The sequence below is a fragment of the Equus przewalskii genome, chromosome 4, assembly GCF_037783145.1.
Source record: "Equus przewalskii isolate Varuska chromosome 4, EquPr2, whole genome shotgun sequence".
Taxonomy (NCBI): Eukaryota; Metazoa; Chordata; class Mammalia; order Perissodactyla; family Equidae; genus Equus; species Equus przewalskii.
This window is the reverse complement of record NC_091834.1, coordinates 41,703,233-41,715,767: the sequence shown is the minus strand read 5'-3', so window position 1 is coordinate 41,715,767 and position 12,535 is coordinate 41,703,233. Positions and strand designations below refer to the sequence as shown.

General features: G+C 34.5%; 1 protein-coding gene across 4 annotated transcripts in view; it reads right to left on the bottom strand.

Annotated features, from left to right (window-relative positions):
• The window catches only part of UMAD1 (UBAP1-MVB12-associated (UMA) domain containing 1), a 218,039-nt gene that overhangs the window by 14,290 nt on the left and 191,214 nt on the right, over positions 1 to 12,535 (bottom strand). The gene's annotated exons all lie outside the window — the stretch shown is intronic.

Here is a 12,535-nt window from a genome sequence, read left to right as displayed (position 1 = left end):
ATTATGCAAAAACATAAATATAGAATTTTCAGTATGTAGTTAGAATTGTCATGTCCAGAGGCAGAATTCAAAGACAATTATCGGTAGGACCTCATGTTCACCCTACATAAAAACATGTTTCTAATCTCAGGAAACAAATAATTCTTTAAGAAATGAGAAAATATTGGATAAGAGAAGCCTTATTTTCTTTGTAATTTGAATTTGATGTGTGGAATAGTCCACACTTAAAAATACCATACTTGGTGAATACACAACTGTACGTTTTCATACACAGATGAAAGTGAAAGGAAATGCATCACACCACACTGAGCACAGAAATTATGAAGGTGGGCCAATTAAATTCCACCCAGAGGGCCTATGAGTGATGGTGTGACCCACACTTGCTGCACCTAACCCAGAACTCCACTAGAAAAACACCATTTGGCAAACTGAAAAGGTGGGCAGAAAGCTGTGTCACTCGACCTTGGCTCTCATTTGCAAAAAGGTTGTACTTCAAAATAGAAGATGAGGTTGGAAAAGTAAATACAGCTGTGTTTTCTCCACCCCAGTGTGAGAATGAAGGGGCTGTTCGGAATGGCGAGAGGCAGAGTCTCTTCTTGGTGCGCACTCAGAGCCCAAAAAGAGAGTGCTATGATTTCATTTTATGGCTAACTCAGGATATTTTTTTATTGTGGTAAAATATACACAACATAAAATTTCTCATCCTAACCATTTTTAAGTGTATAGTTCAGTGGCATTAAGTCCATTCACAATGTTGTGCAGCTATCACCACCATCCATCTCTAGAATTTTTTCATCATCCCAATTAGAAACTCTGTACACATTAAACAACTCTATTCCTCCCTTCCCCCAGCCCCTGGTAACCTCTATCTTTATACTTTCTATCAATTTGCCTGTTCTAGGTACCTCATATCAATGCAATCATACAATGTTTGTCCTTCAGTGTCTGGCTTATTTCACTTGGCATAATGTTTTCAGGGACCATATATGTTGTATCATCTATCAGAATTTCATTCCTTTTTAAGGCTGAATAATAAAATATTCTGTTGTATGTATATAGCATATTTTGTTAATCCATTCATCTGTTGGTAGACATTTGAGTTGTTTCCACCATTTGGCTATTGTAGGACAATATTTTAAAGCTGGAGTAAAATCAACTAGATCGAAAACCTAGGAAATAATTCCAAAGGGATTGTCAGGATTCAATAAATATAGGAATACAGGATACTTAAGTATGTGGAAGCAAGTTGGCAAAAGCCTGCAGGAAACAAACTATGGTTCCTGCTTATTTTGTGTTATCAATTTGTTTAGGTACAATAAAGTTGTACACTTTTATAATCAGACATTGCTTGGCTTTAAAAGTCATAATTAAAGTAAGGCTTGCCAATTGAATATTTTATGAATTAAAATCTGAGTATAATTGATGGCATTTCAGTCCTGCTTGAAACAGCTCCATAATCTCTCAGACCTTCCATGCACAATGTAACGCTCCACTGTAATTCTTTTGTGTGTAATCGTAAGGGCACAATTACCTGCTCTTGGGAGAAGTCTACCCAACAAAATAGAGAGTAAACAATGCTAAGAAATGATTAAAAATGAGAAGTCACAATCATATCCAAAAGAATCATGAGAGGAAAATTTAAAATTCACATATCTTAATAAATTTTTAAAATTTTATTTAATTAAAAAATTTAAACGTCTCAATAGAGTAACAAACTTTATGTACATGCCCTTGGAATTGCTCAAAGGAAAAGACACAGTGAGGCTTAAAAATGCTTTCAGATTAACAACAGAAGTTGACTAATGTATAATCAATTCTCAGAGTTACCCTTTTTCAAGATTTCTAAGTTTTTAGGGAGAAGGAAGGTAATCATCAGAATATATACTGTTACTTGTACATCAAGTTGAAAATTAATCTGCAAGACTTAGTAGAAAGAGCACTAAATCCAAGTTCCAATGACTCCTGCCTCTAGCTTATGATGCGACGTTAAGCAAATCATTTAACCTTTCTGTTTTCAATGAACTCCTCTGAAATATGAGATGATTGGACCTGATGATCCAGCTTTAAAGTTCTCTGATTCCAAGTAGACTCAGACTCCAATATTCTGCACTAGTAAAAATTCTTAAGGAAATAACACCAATCAATATAAATAATAACTATAGAAAGAAAGTATCGACTGATGGGTGTATATCCTGAGAAGAAACTCATAGCTCAGAAGGTACTCCAAACGTTATGAAAAGGATTCCTATCTTGGAAGAATACTTAACTTCACACTGCTCTTGATAACAAACAAACAGTTAGGAGTCAAATAAAAATACAGAAATGTGCCAATGTTCTAACAAGTTATGGCCTAAAAACCACAGATATAATTATTAAGAACTCAATGTATTTTCTCAGGTCAACGACTCCACAATAGAGATGAAATCCTACATATTTGCTACAAATATATATAGGAAAATTATTATAATAATAGTATTATGATCAGAGTAACAAATTAAATTAACCATTAAACATTAAAATTATCTTGAATATCAGTGATTGAAAAAAGCAAATTTAGTCATAGGAGCTGAACTCTGGTAAAGAACAGTACTTCGGAGCACTTTCAAGTTGTGGAGTTTCTATTATGAGAAATGTCTCTAGGAAATCTGGACAGTTGTGTTCTTCAAGATTTTTTGTTTTAATTCTATAAATGGCAAGATGACACACAGAATTTTCCTGGAGTTCGTGGCAAAATCTGGTAGAGAAAAGGGGATTAAGAAAGATGTAGGTGTATGAAAGAAAGCAATTCAGTGGAGGGGGGAATGACTGGTTGTCAGAAGTGAAAGCGCAGAATCCATCTGCTAACGGACAGAAACAGAAGGTGGGACGTGACAGCGAAGAGCTTCATAGAGTTCCTTTGTGGCCGCCAGGTGACTTCACCACGGGCTGGCCTGGTTTTCACGATGGCAGAACCAGGGAACAGCAAGGTCTCTCAAAGGGTGGGAGGAAGAAGGAACATCACACTCTCTAGGACCCAGCCGATTGCTTGGTGGTTCTTGGTAAGCTGAGCGCTAGTTTTCAAAGGTCTGATATTTCACCTTAGTTTCTAAGTAGTCCATTTTCCGAACCTAGTACAGATTTTCCTTTAGCCTTCTAGAAATAATTGCTATGGCTTCAACTGCCAAAGTGGCCTAAAAATAAACACCTGTAATTTCCGAAAGGGTTCTTAAATGTATGGAATCTATACTCAGAGTGCAACAGAATGTCTGCTTTCTCTCCCATGCCTTCTTTACACGTGAGTTGATAATGGGAATTCTCTGAAGAAACTAAATAACTTAGGGTCTACTCAAGAGGGTGGAAATAAGGGTTTAGATAATGAGCTCTGATATATACTAATAAGTAAATTATATTAATCATTACTGATTCTAATTTTATTAAATACCTATGTTTGCTACCACAGATATCAGTTCACATTTAATGAGCACTTATTTACCAGTCACTGTTCTAACCTATGTTATCTCATTTAATTTCTCCTGTATAATATAGGTACTATTTTCATCTCTACTTATCAGATGGGGAGTACTGAAACACAGAGAATTCAGTCTAACTCTGGAATTGCACTTTTAGCCACTATTCTATGCTGCCTCTAAATCTGACACAGTCTAAAGAAACTTCACTTCATGCCTTAGTAATGTGGTATAATCGTTTCTAAAGAGCAAAAGTATCTTCTTCAGAAAGGGTTGTAGAATACTTTTCTAGTGACACTACTTTCTTTTTATTTCAAAACAAAACAAGCAAACAAAAGCACATGGACTGTGGAAGACACTGATTTTGGGGGGAAAAAAGGGAAAAAACATGAGGTGTCGTATTTTGTGTCATTTTTATATCCAGCTGCACATGCTAATTCTATGTGGATCTTAGAAACCCTGAAATTACAGACTGTTCAGACTATTTTAATCCCTAAAAACACTGTTGTGATGTCTGAATAATATATTTTTTTAAATAACCTTTTTACCTTAGCCAAATATATTCCAGTTAAACTTAAGAACTTCAAGCAACCACATACTGCCCTTTGTTCAATGAAGATGACTTTTCCTGAGACAAGCCCTCTGTGGCCAACCGTCCAGTGACAGGGACCGACTGCATTCAACTGTCCACATTCTCTAGCCTATGGCACTTGGTGAGCAAGGGCAATAAGGTGCCAGGTGACTGGAACCTGGGCTGCAACCTGTTCTCAGAAAACAGAGAGGATACTTTGCCTTTAACAGGCTCAAACACATGATCTGGGTCTACTTAACATGATTCTTGAACCAACTATGCTAAGAGATTATATCACAGGCAAGAAAAGAGAATGAGAACATTTCCGGGTCTCAATATAGTTGCAAACTTCTGGGTGGAGCCTTAAATGTAGGAAAAAAGGGGAAGTACATCATCACTATTTATGCCCAAAGGAGCAGAAATAAAAGTGGTGCTTTCATGCTCAAAGTGTACAGCTGATTTTTAAAAAGCCCGTGAGTGTATTTTATTTCCTATTTATTTAATTGCTTTGAACTAAAACCTAAACAAAAATTGATTAAAGTGATGTAGCTCAAAATAGAAACTTCATGGTGATTGCTTCAGAAGATATAAAAATTATCAGGATCATCAACTAGAAAAAGTAAAGCAAATCACAAGTTTAAAAATAATTTTAAAATTCTGCGTAGACAATCACTGAGAGGAAAACAAAAATATTTTCACTTGCACAAAAATTTACCCAATTGATGCTATTCCTTCAGTTTTCTATTTTGCAACTCAAAAAGCTAATTTGTTTTTGAAAAGATATTTGTACAGACAATATGCTTTTTTGTAGCATGAGCTTTGTACTGTCCCCTAGTATAGTTTACATGAGTTTAAGGAAAATCAATTAACGTAATACAACACATCAATAAATAAAAAATAAAAGCCACATTATCATCTCAATAGTCTCAGGAAAAAAACACTTGAAAAAATTCAATACTCTTTCATGATGAAAATACTCTTAACAAATTAGGAATTGAAGGGAACTTCCTCAACCTGATAAAGGATATCTACAGAAAAACCAAGGTAACATTGGTGAAAGACTAGACACTTTCCCTCTAAGACTGGGAACAAGATAAGGATGTCCACTTTTGCTCCTTTTATTCAACATGTTACTAGAGGTTCTAGCCAGGGCAATGAGGTGATCAATCAATCAATAATAAATCAAAAAATAAATAAATAAAAAATAGCATCGATTGGCAACAAAGAAGTAAAGCTATCTCAATGTGAGGATGACATGATCATGTATATAGAAAAATCTAAGAAATACATCAAAATACTATTAGAACTAATAAGTTCAGCAAGCTGCAGGATACAAGATCTATATACAAAAATCAATTGTATTTCTACACACTTGCAATAAATAACCCCAAAATGAAACTAAGAAAATAAGTCCATTTACAATAGCATCAAAAAGAATAAAATATTTAGGAATAAATTTAACAAAAAAGTATAAAACTTATACTCTGAAAATCTAAGTAAATGGAAAAAATCCCATGTTCATGAATCAGAAGATGGTATTATTAAGATGGCAACACTTTGCAAATTCTTCTATAGAACCAATGCAATCCCTATCAGAATCCCAGGTGATTTCTTTGTAGAAATTGACAAGCTGCTCCTAAAATTCATATGGAATTGCCAGGCACTCAGACTTGTCAAAACAATCTTGAAAAAGATGAACAACATTGGAGGACTCACACTTTCTGATTTCAAAACTTACTACAAAGCAACAGTAATCAAGACACTGTGGTACTGGCATAAGGGTAGACATATTATTCAATGGAATACAACTGAAAGTCCAGAAATAAACCTATGTGTCTAGGATCAACTGATTTTTGACAAGAGTGCCAAGACCATTCAATGAGGAAAGAACAGTCTTTTCAACAAATGGTTCCGGGACAACTTGATAGTCACATACCAAAGGAAACTAGATCCTTATATCACATCATATAATGAACTCGAAATGTACCAAAGTCCTATAAGAGCTAAACCATAAAACTCTGAGAAGAAAACACAGGGGTAAATCTGTATGGCCTCAAATTTGGCAGTGGATTCTTAGATATGACACCAAAGCATAAGCAACAATGACAAAAAATAGATTAGACCTCATCAAAATTATAAATTTGTATGCTGCAAAGGACACTATCAAGAAAGTGAAAAGGCAGTCTGCAAAATGGGAGAAAATATTTGCAAATCATATAGCTGATAAGGGACTTGCATCTAGAATATATAAAAAACTATTATAACTCAATAATAAAAAGACAACTCATTTAAAGAATAGTCAAAGGATTTAAATAGACATTCCTCCAAAGCAGGCATGCAAATGGACAATAAGCACATAGAAAGATGCTTGACATCATCACTCATGAAGGAAATGCAAGTCAAAACCATGAGATACCCACAAGGAGCTACTTCACACCCATTAGGATGGCTATAATAAAAAAGTCAGAAAATAACAACTGCTGGCTAGGAGGTAGAGAAATTGGAACCGTCACACACTGCTGCTGGGAATGTAAAATGGTGCAGCCCCTTTGGAAAACAGCCTGGCAGTTTCTCAAATGGTTAAACCGAGTTATTGTAAGACTCAGCAATTCTACTGCTAGGTATGTACTCAAAAGAATTAAAAACAAGCTTTCAAAAAAAGTACTTGAATATAAATTTTTATAGCAGCATTATTCACAATAACCACAAGGTAGAAACAACCCACATGTCCATCAACTGATGAATGGGTAAACAGAATGTGTTATATTCACACAATGGAATATTATTTAGCAAATAGAGGAATAAAAAGGAATGAAGTACTGATACATGCTTCAACGTGGATGGCCCTTGAAAACATTACGCTAAGTGAAAGAAGCCAGTCACAAAAGACCATATCATATGATTCTACTTATATGAAATATTCAGCATAGGCAAATCTATTGAGACAAAAAGTAGGTTCGTGGTGAAAATTTCACCTTTACTTTTAACAGAAAAAAGCTACATCTTCAAATAAAAAGAATACATATTGGTCATAGTTAGTGTTTATTATTTTCTAAAACACTTAATCAGACTCATAAAAGAAACATTTTCATTCTTTTGCCGACATATTTTTGAATATCATAAATCCATATTCATTTTTAAATTTCATTTAACCTAAAATATTTACATAAACTTGAAAGAAATATTGTAGAGTCTACTACATATAATGTACCTAAAAAGCACTAACACACCTTTGTAAGGCCCCTCCTACCCTGTAATTATTAGTGGCCCAATTCCTTCTCTTCATTTTACTGTCAGCTTCATTCTAGTAATAAGTATCCTCAGATTCATGAACTAATTGAAGGAAAAAAATCAAGCTCTTCCATCTCATTGAGACGCCCTTCCAAAAAGATTTACTTTTCACATCTAATAATTTAAAAAATTTTAATATATTTATGTTGTTTTGATTGATTATATACTACTAATAATTAAAATAATAATGCTGAAGAAATTTTCTAACATTTGGCCTTATCGTCATAGTAAATATATTTTTTTAAAAAAATTAATTTATATCAATATTTTTTGTTGCTAAGAAATATGGTATGGTGATCCATAAAAGACTTTCCAGATAAAGGATAAAATTCTTTGAGGGAAGTGGATGGAAATCTGCGTTCAGGTAGAAAAAGAAATGATGTAAAATTTCTGATTGTTAGCTTGTTCATGTGTTTTTTTAATGATGTCATGTATCAAATTGCTATGGGATCTCAATTTCATTGGATATATTTGAAAGAATGATATAATAGTTTTATGTTTAAATATCAATATTTATAATACATGGGAAATTCAGTCTTTTGCAACTATTAAAGTTATAATAGAAAATTTTTATGACATCTTAAAAATGTGTATGGGGGTACATTGTTGTTAAGACTCCTTTAAAGAATAACTGCTCTAGGGCTGGCCCCATGGCCAAGTGGTTAAGTTCGCACGCTCTGCTTTGGCGGCCCAAGGTTTTGCCAATTCAGATCCTAGGGACATGGCACCGCTCATCAAGCCATGCTGAGGCAGTGTCCCACATAGCACAACTGGAAGGACCTGCAACTAGAATATACAACTATGTACTGGGGGGCGTTGGGGAGAAGAAGACAGCAAAAAAAAAGAGAACAAGAAGATTGGCAACAGATGTTAGCTCAGGTGCCAATCTTTAAAAAAAAAAAAAACTGTTCTAGAGTATATATACAGAATTATCTTCACCTTTGCTAGATATTGCCAGATTGCTCTCTAGAGTAGTTGTATAGACTTATTACTGGGTGTGAGGGTTTTCTTTTGCCCACACCACAACTAAAGGCTTTTTCATCTTTCCCAGTCCGAATGTGAAAAAGGTATCATATTTCAATTTGCCTTTGCTCCCCACTTCTATCTAACACTCCTTGCTTCACTCTAAGCACATCCTCGTAACTCTTTAAGTCTCATCTTCAATACCACTTCCTCAGAGAGGCCTGCTCTGTCCATCCCATCTTAAAGTAGATTCCCCATCCACTTGTTCTCTATCTCACTCCATAGGTTATCTCCTTCACTATATTTATCATGGCCTGACATAGTTTTATCTGTCTGCCTATTTTTATTTTAGATTAGTTTTTGGTCTGTGTCTCCTCCTAAAATGTAAGTTCCATGAGGCAGAGTTCCTGTCCAGTCAATTCTATGAGTATTCTATGAGCAGTATGTAGTGGAACACCTGGCACACAGTAGACACTCAACAAGTGCAACTGCATGAATGAATATTGCAGTGTTGAGCAATGAAGTTACTCAACAGTGTTGAGCTGTTATCCTTTACCCTTCCTTCAGAAGACCCCTCATAATCCACTGAGACCATAGTCCCTGGTTGGTGGCCTTCCTCTTGGCCACATTCCTTAATTTTATTCTGGATGAACTTATATGTGCACACCCCCACAAATGCTTTTGCAGTGAATTGTGTTGAAATGTAGAAAAGATAATATAAACACACTGGTTGAGGGCTCCCAAACTATGCGATCTTGGAAAAGTTACCTTATGTTACCTTAGTTACTTAATCTTCATATGCCTCAGTTTCCTCATCTGTAAAGTGGGAGTAAGTAAACCTACTTAGAACATCATTGTGATGACTGAAGGAGATAACACTGGTAAAGCTCCTTAATACACTTCCTGGAACACGGTAAGTACTCAGTAAACCTTAGTTATTATTCCTTGACAACTATCATGAAATTTGAAAAAGTCAGTTAAGTCTACCACATGCAGTATTAGCCTAAATTTCAGCATAAGGGAAATACTTTATTCTAAGAAATCCAAGTAACATAAAAAATCTAATCATAACTTAAATAACAGGCAGGCTAACATCATTGTAAGAATTTGGCATACAGTTTTTCAAAGAACAAGAGAAATTATTTTATTATCCTTGCAAATTGAGAAAGCAGTTTAAATAAAGCTGGCAGTAAAACATAACAGAATTGCCAGAGTATATATAGCTTTTTAAAAAATCTCCTTCAGAAATACTGATAATTGACCTAATAATTCTAAAAGCAGGCTTGACTTTCTAGTTGTCTTTTCCATTAAGCGTGATGACTAAATAAGAAAAGAGCCAATTACAATTTTTATAATGATTTCCTGGTTTCCAAACCCAAGTGGTATGGATCAAGGCAGCATTCCAGTCAAGATTTCATAAACTTCTTTTTCTTCCTTTAACAATGCTCAGAGAAATAACTTCTTCTAACAAACATTTCAGTAACAGTAAGCTTTATTCAGCATATCCTCTGTTGTCATTTCTGAGACCACCATCTTCCTTGGTGGAAGTACCACATTTGGTAGTGAGCATAATTTTAACCAAACTGTGAACATTTTGGACACCAGACCAACTGTTGGTGTAGGAACTGGAGACTTCCTGCAGTGAAACCACACATTTGTGTAATTTCAACCCAATTACCAAATTCACTGGAATGCATTAAAGTTGCTAAAATGTGTTCTCTTTTTGAAAACAGTAATTCTATGTCATTTTACTTTGAGACAGCAAACTGAAACACTGATTGCCCATAAAGTGTATTTTGATACATTTAGTGGCATAACAGATTCTATTAAATTCAGTTAAAGTTACTGTAGATAAATAACTGACACAGAAACTAGTCAAGCTGAAAGAGGCTTCAATAATTTAGTCAATTAATAATAAGTGTTAAAAATTATAATTAAAAAAATGATATGCCAGATAGTATATCATGGGTTCAAAAACTTTTAAGAATTCCTCTCCTCATTTAGTAATAAGTTAAAAAATTCCTCATTGGCTTAATTCATATTGGCTCAAACATATCAAAAGATGACTGTCAACTAAAAACATTTTAAGAATTTTCTAACTACATGTAAACAAACCAAATCACTTTAAGAAATTTGGCCAAACGGGTATAAATAATGACCTTCATTTCTGCAGTTAAAAAATATGCATTGTAATTATAAGAATGGCTAAGACAGTATGATACAGAGGAAAGAAATGAATTAGGAACCAGAAGGTCAACTGCATTCATCTATTCAAAAAAATATTTGAGTTCCTATAGGAACTCAATGTCTGCCATAATGCTTGGCACCAGACAGAGTGGGGATTCCTATAGGAACTCAATGTCTGCCATAATGCTTGGCACCAGACAGAGTGGGGAATAAATAGTCATGGTGCTGCTTTGGTGGAGATCATAGTACAGAGGGGAAATTGGGCAAAGCACAAGGAATCCAACTGTGGGGAGTGTTATAAGGAAGGAACAGCAGGCAATGAGAAGAAACGGGATGGGTGGTGGGCGTGAAGGGGAGCAAGATAATGAATTTTGACTGCGCATGTGATCAAATATATATTTTTTAAGTGAAAAACCTCTAGAGTAAACTTATGTGACTCAATTGCCATAGTTAAGGTTAAAATATTTGAAATCTGGAAATAATTATTAATTGCAAATTATTTGTTTCAATACTCTCTCAATACATGTCAAGTTTTAAAATTCAATTCAGTGTTATAATAGCATCCGGTATAGTTACCAAACCATAACTAAAGATTATCAAAATTTCACCATGATTTTGAAAAGCCAATTGGGAAAAAAACACCCACCTACTATTTGGATGGGCTGGGGTTTTTTTGAGAATAGACCATTAAAATAGACAAATAAGTAATGACCACTGAGATAGGAGAGAAATTGGCATGTCTAGTGCCTTTTTTCTTATTGAGATATAATTGACATATTGGTTCAAAGTATATAATGTAATGATTCAATATTTGAATATTGTGAAATGATCACCACAATGTCTAGTTATCATCCATCACCACACGTATTTGCAGAAAACTTTATTTTTCTTGTGATAAGAACTTTTAAGATTTATTCTCTTAGCAACTTTCTAATATACAATCAAGTATTATTAACTATAGTCACCAAGCTGTACATTACATCACATGGACTTATTTATTTTACAATGGAAAGTTTGTAACTTTCGACCACCTTCACCTATTTCTCCCACCACCCACCCCGGCCTCTGGCAACCCCAATCTGTTCTCTGTATCTGTGAGTTCAGTTTTTTTTTTTTTTTTTCGTAGATTCCACATATAAGTGAGATCATACAGTATTTATCTTTCTCTGTCTGACTTATTGCACTTAGCATAATGTCCTCAAGGTTCATCCATGTTGTCACAAATGGCAAGGTTTCCTTCTTTTTTTATGGGTGAATTATCTGTATAACATTTTCTTTAACCATTCATCCATAAATAGACACTTAAATTGTTTCCATGTCTTAACTATTATAAATAATGCTGCAATGAACATGGGGGTGCATATATCTTTTCAAGCTAGTGTTTCATTTTCTTCAGATAAATACTGGAAAGTGGAATTGCTAGATCTCATGGTAGTTCTACATTTAATTTTGTGAGGAACCTCCATACTGTTTTCCACAGTGGCTGCCCCAATTTACATTTCCATCAACAGTGCAAAAGGGTTCCCTTTTCTCCACATTCTCACTAACACTTAACTCTTTTCCTTTTGCTAATAGCCATTCTAACAGGTGTGAGGTGATATCTCATTGTGGTTTTGATTTGCATTTCCCTGATGATTAGTGATGCTGAGCACCTTTTCATGGTCTCTGTTGGCCATCTGTATGTTTTCTTTGGAAAAATGTCTATTCAAATCTTCTGCCCATTTTTAAATCAGATTGTTTGTTTTCTGCTATTGAGTTGCATGAGTTCTTTATATATTTTAGATATTAACCCTTTATCAGATATATGGTTTGCAAATATTTTCTCCCATTCAATAGGTTGCCTTTTCATTTTGTTAATGGTTTCCTTTGCTGGGCAGCAGCTTTTTAGTTTGATGTAGTCCCACTTGTTTATTTTTGCTTTTGTGTCTGTGCTTTTGGTGCCATATCTAAAAAACTGCCAAGACCAATGTCAAGGAACTTACAGCCTATGTTTTCTTCTAGGAGTTTCATGGTTTCAGGTCTTACATTCAAGTTTTTAACCCATTTTGACTTGATTTTTGTGTATAGTATAAGACAA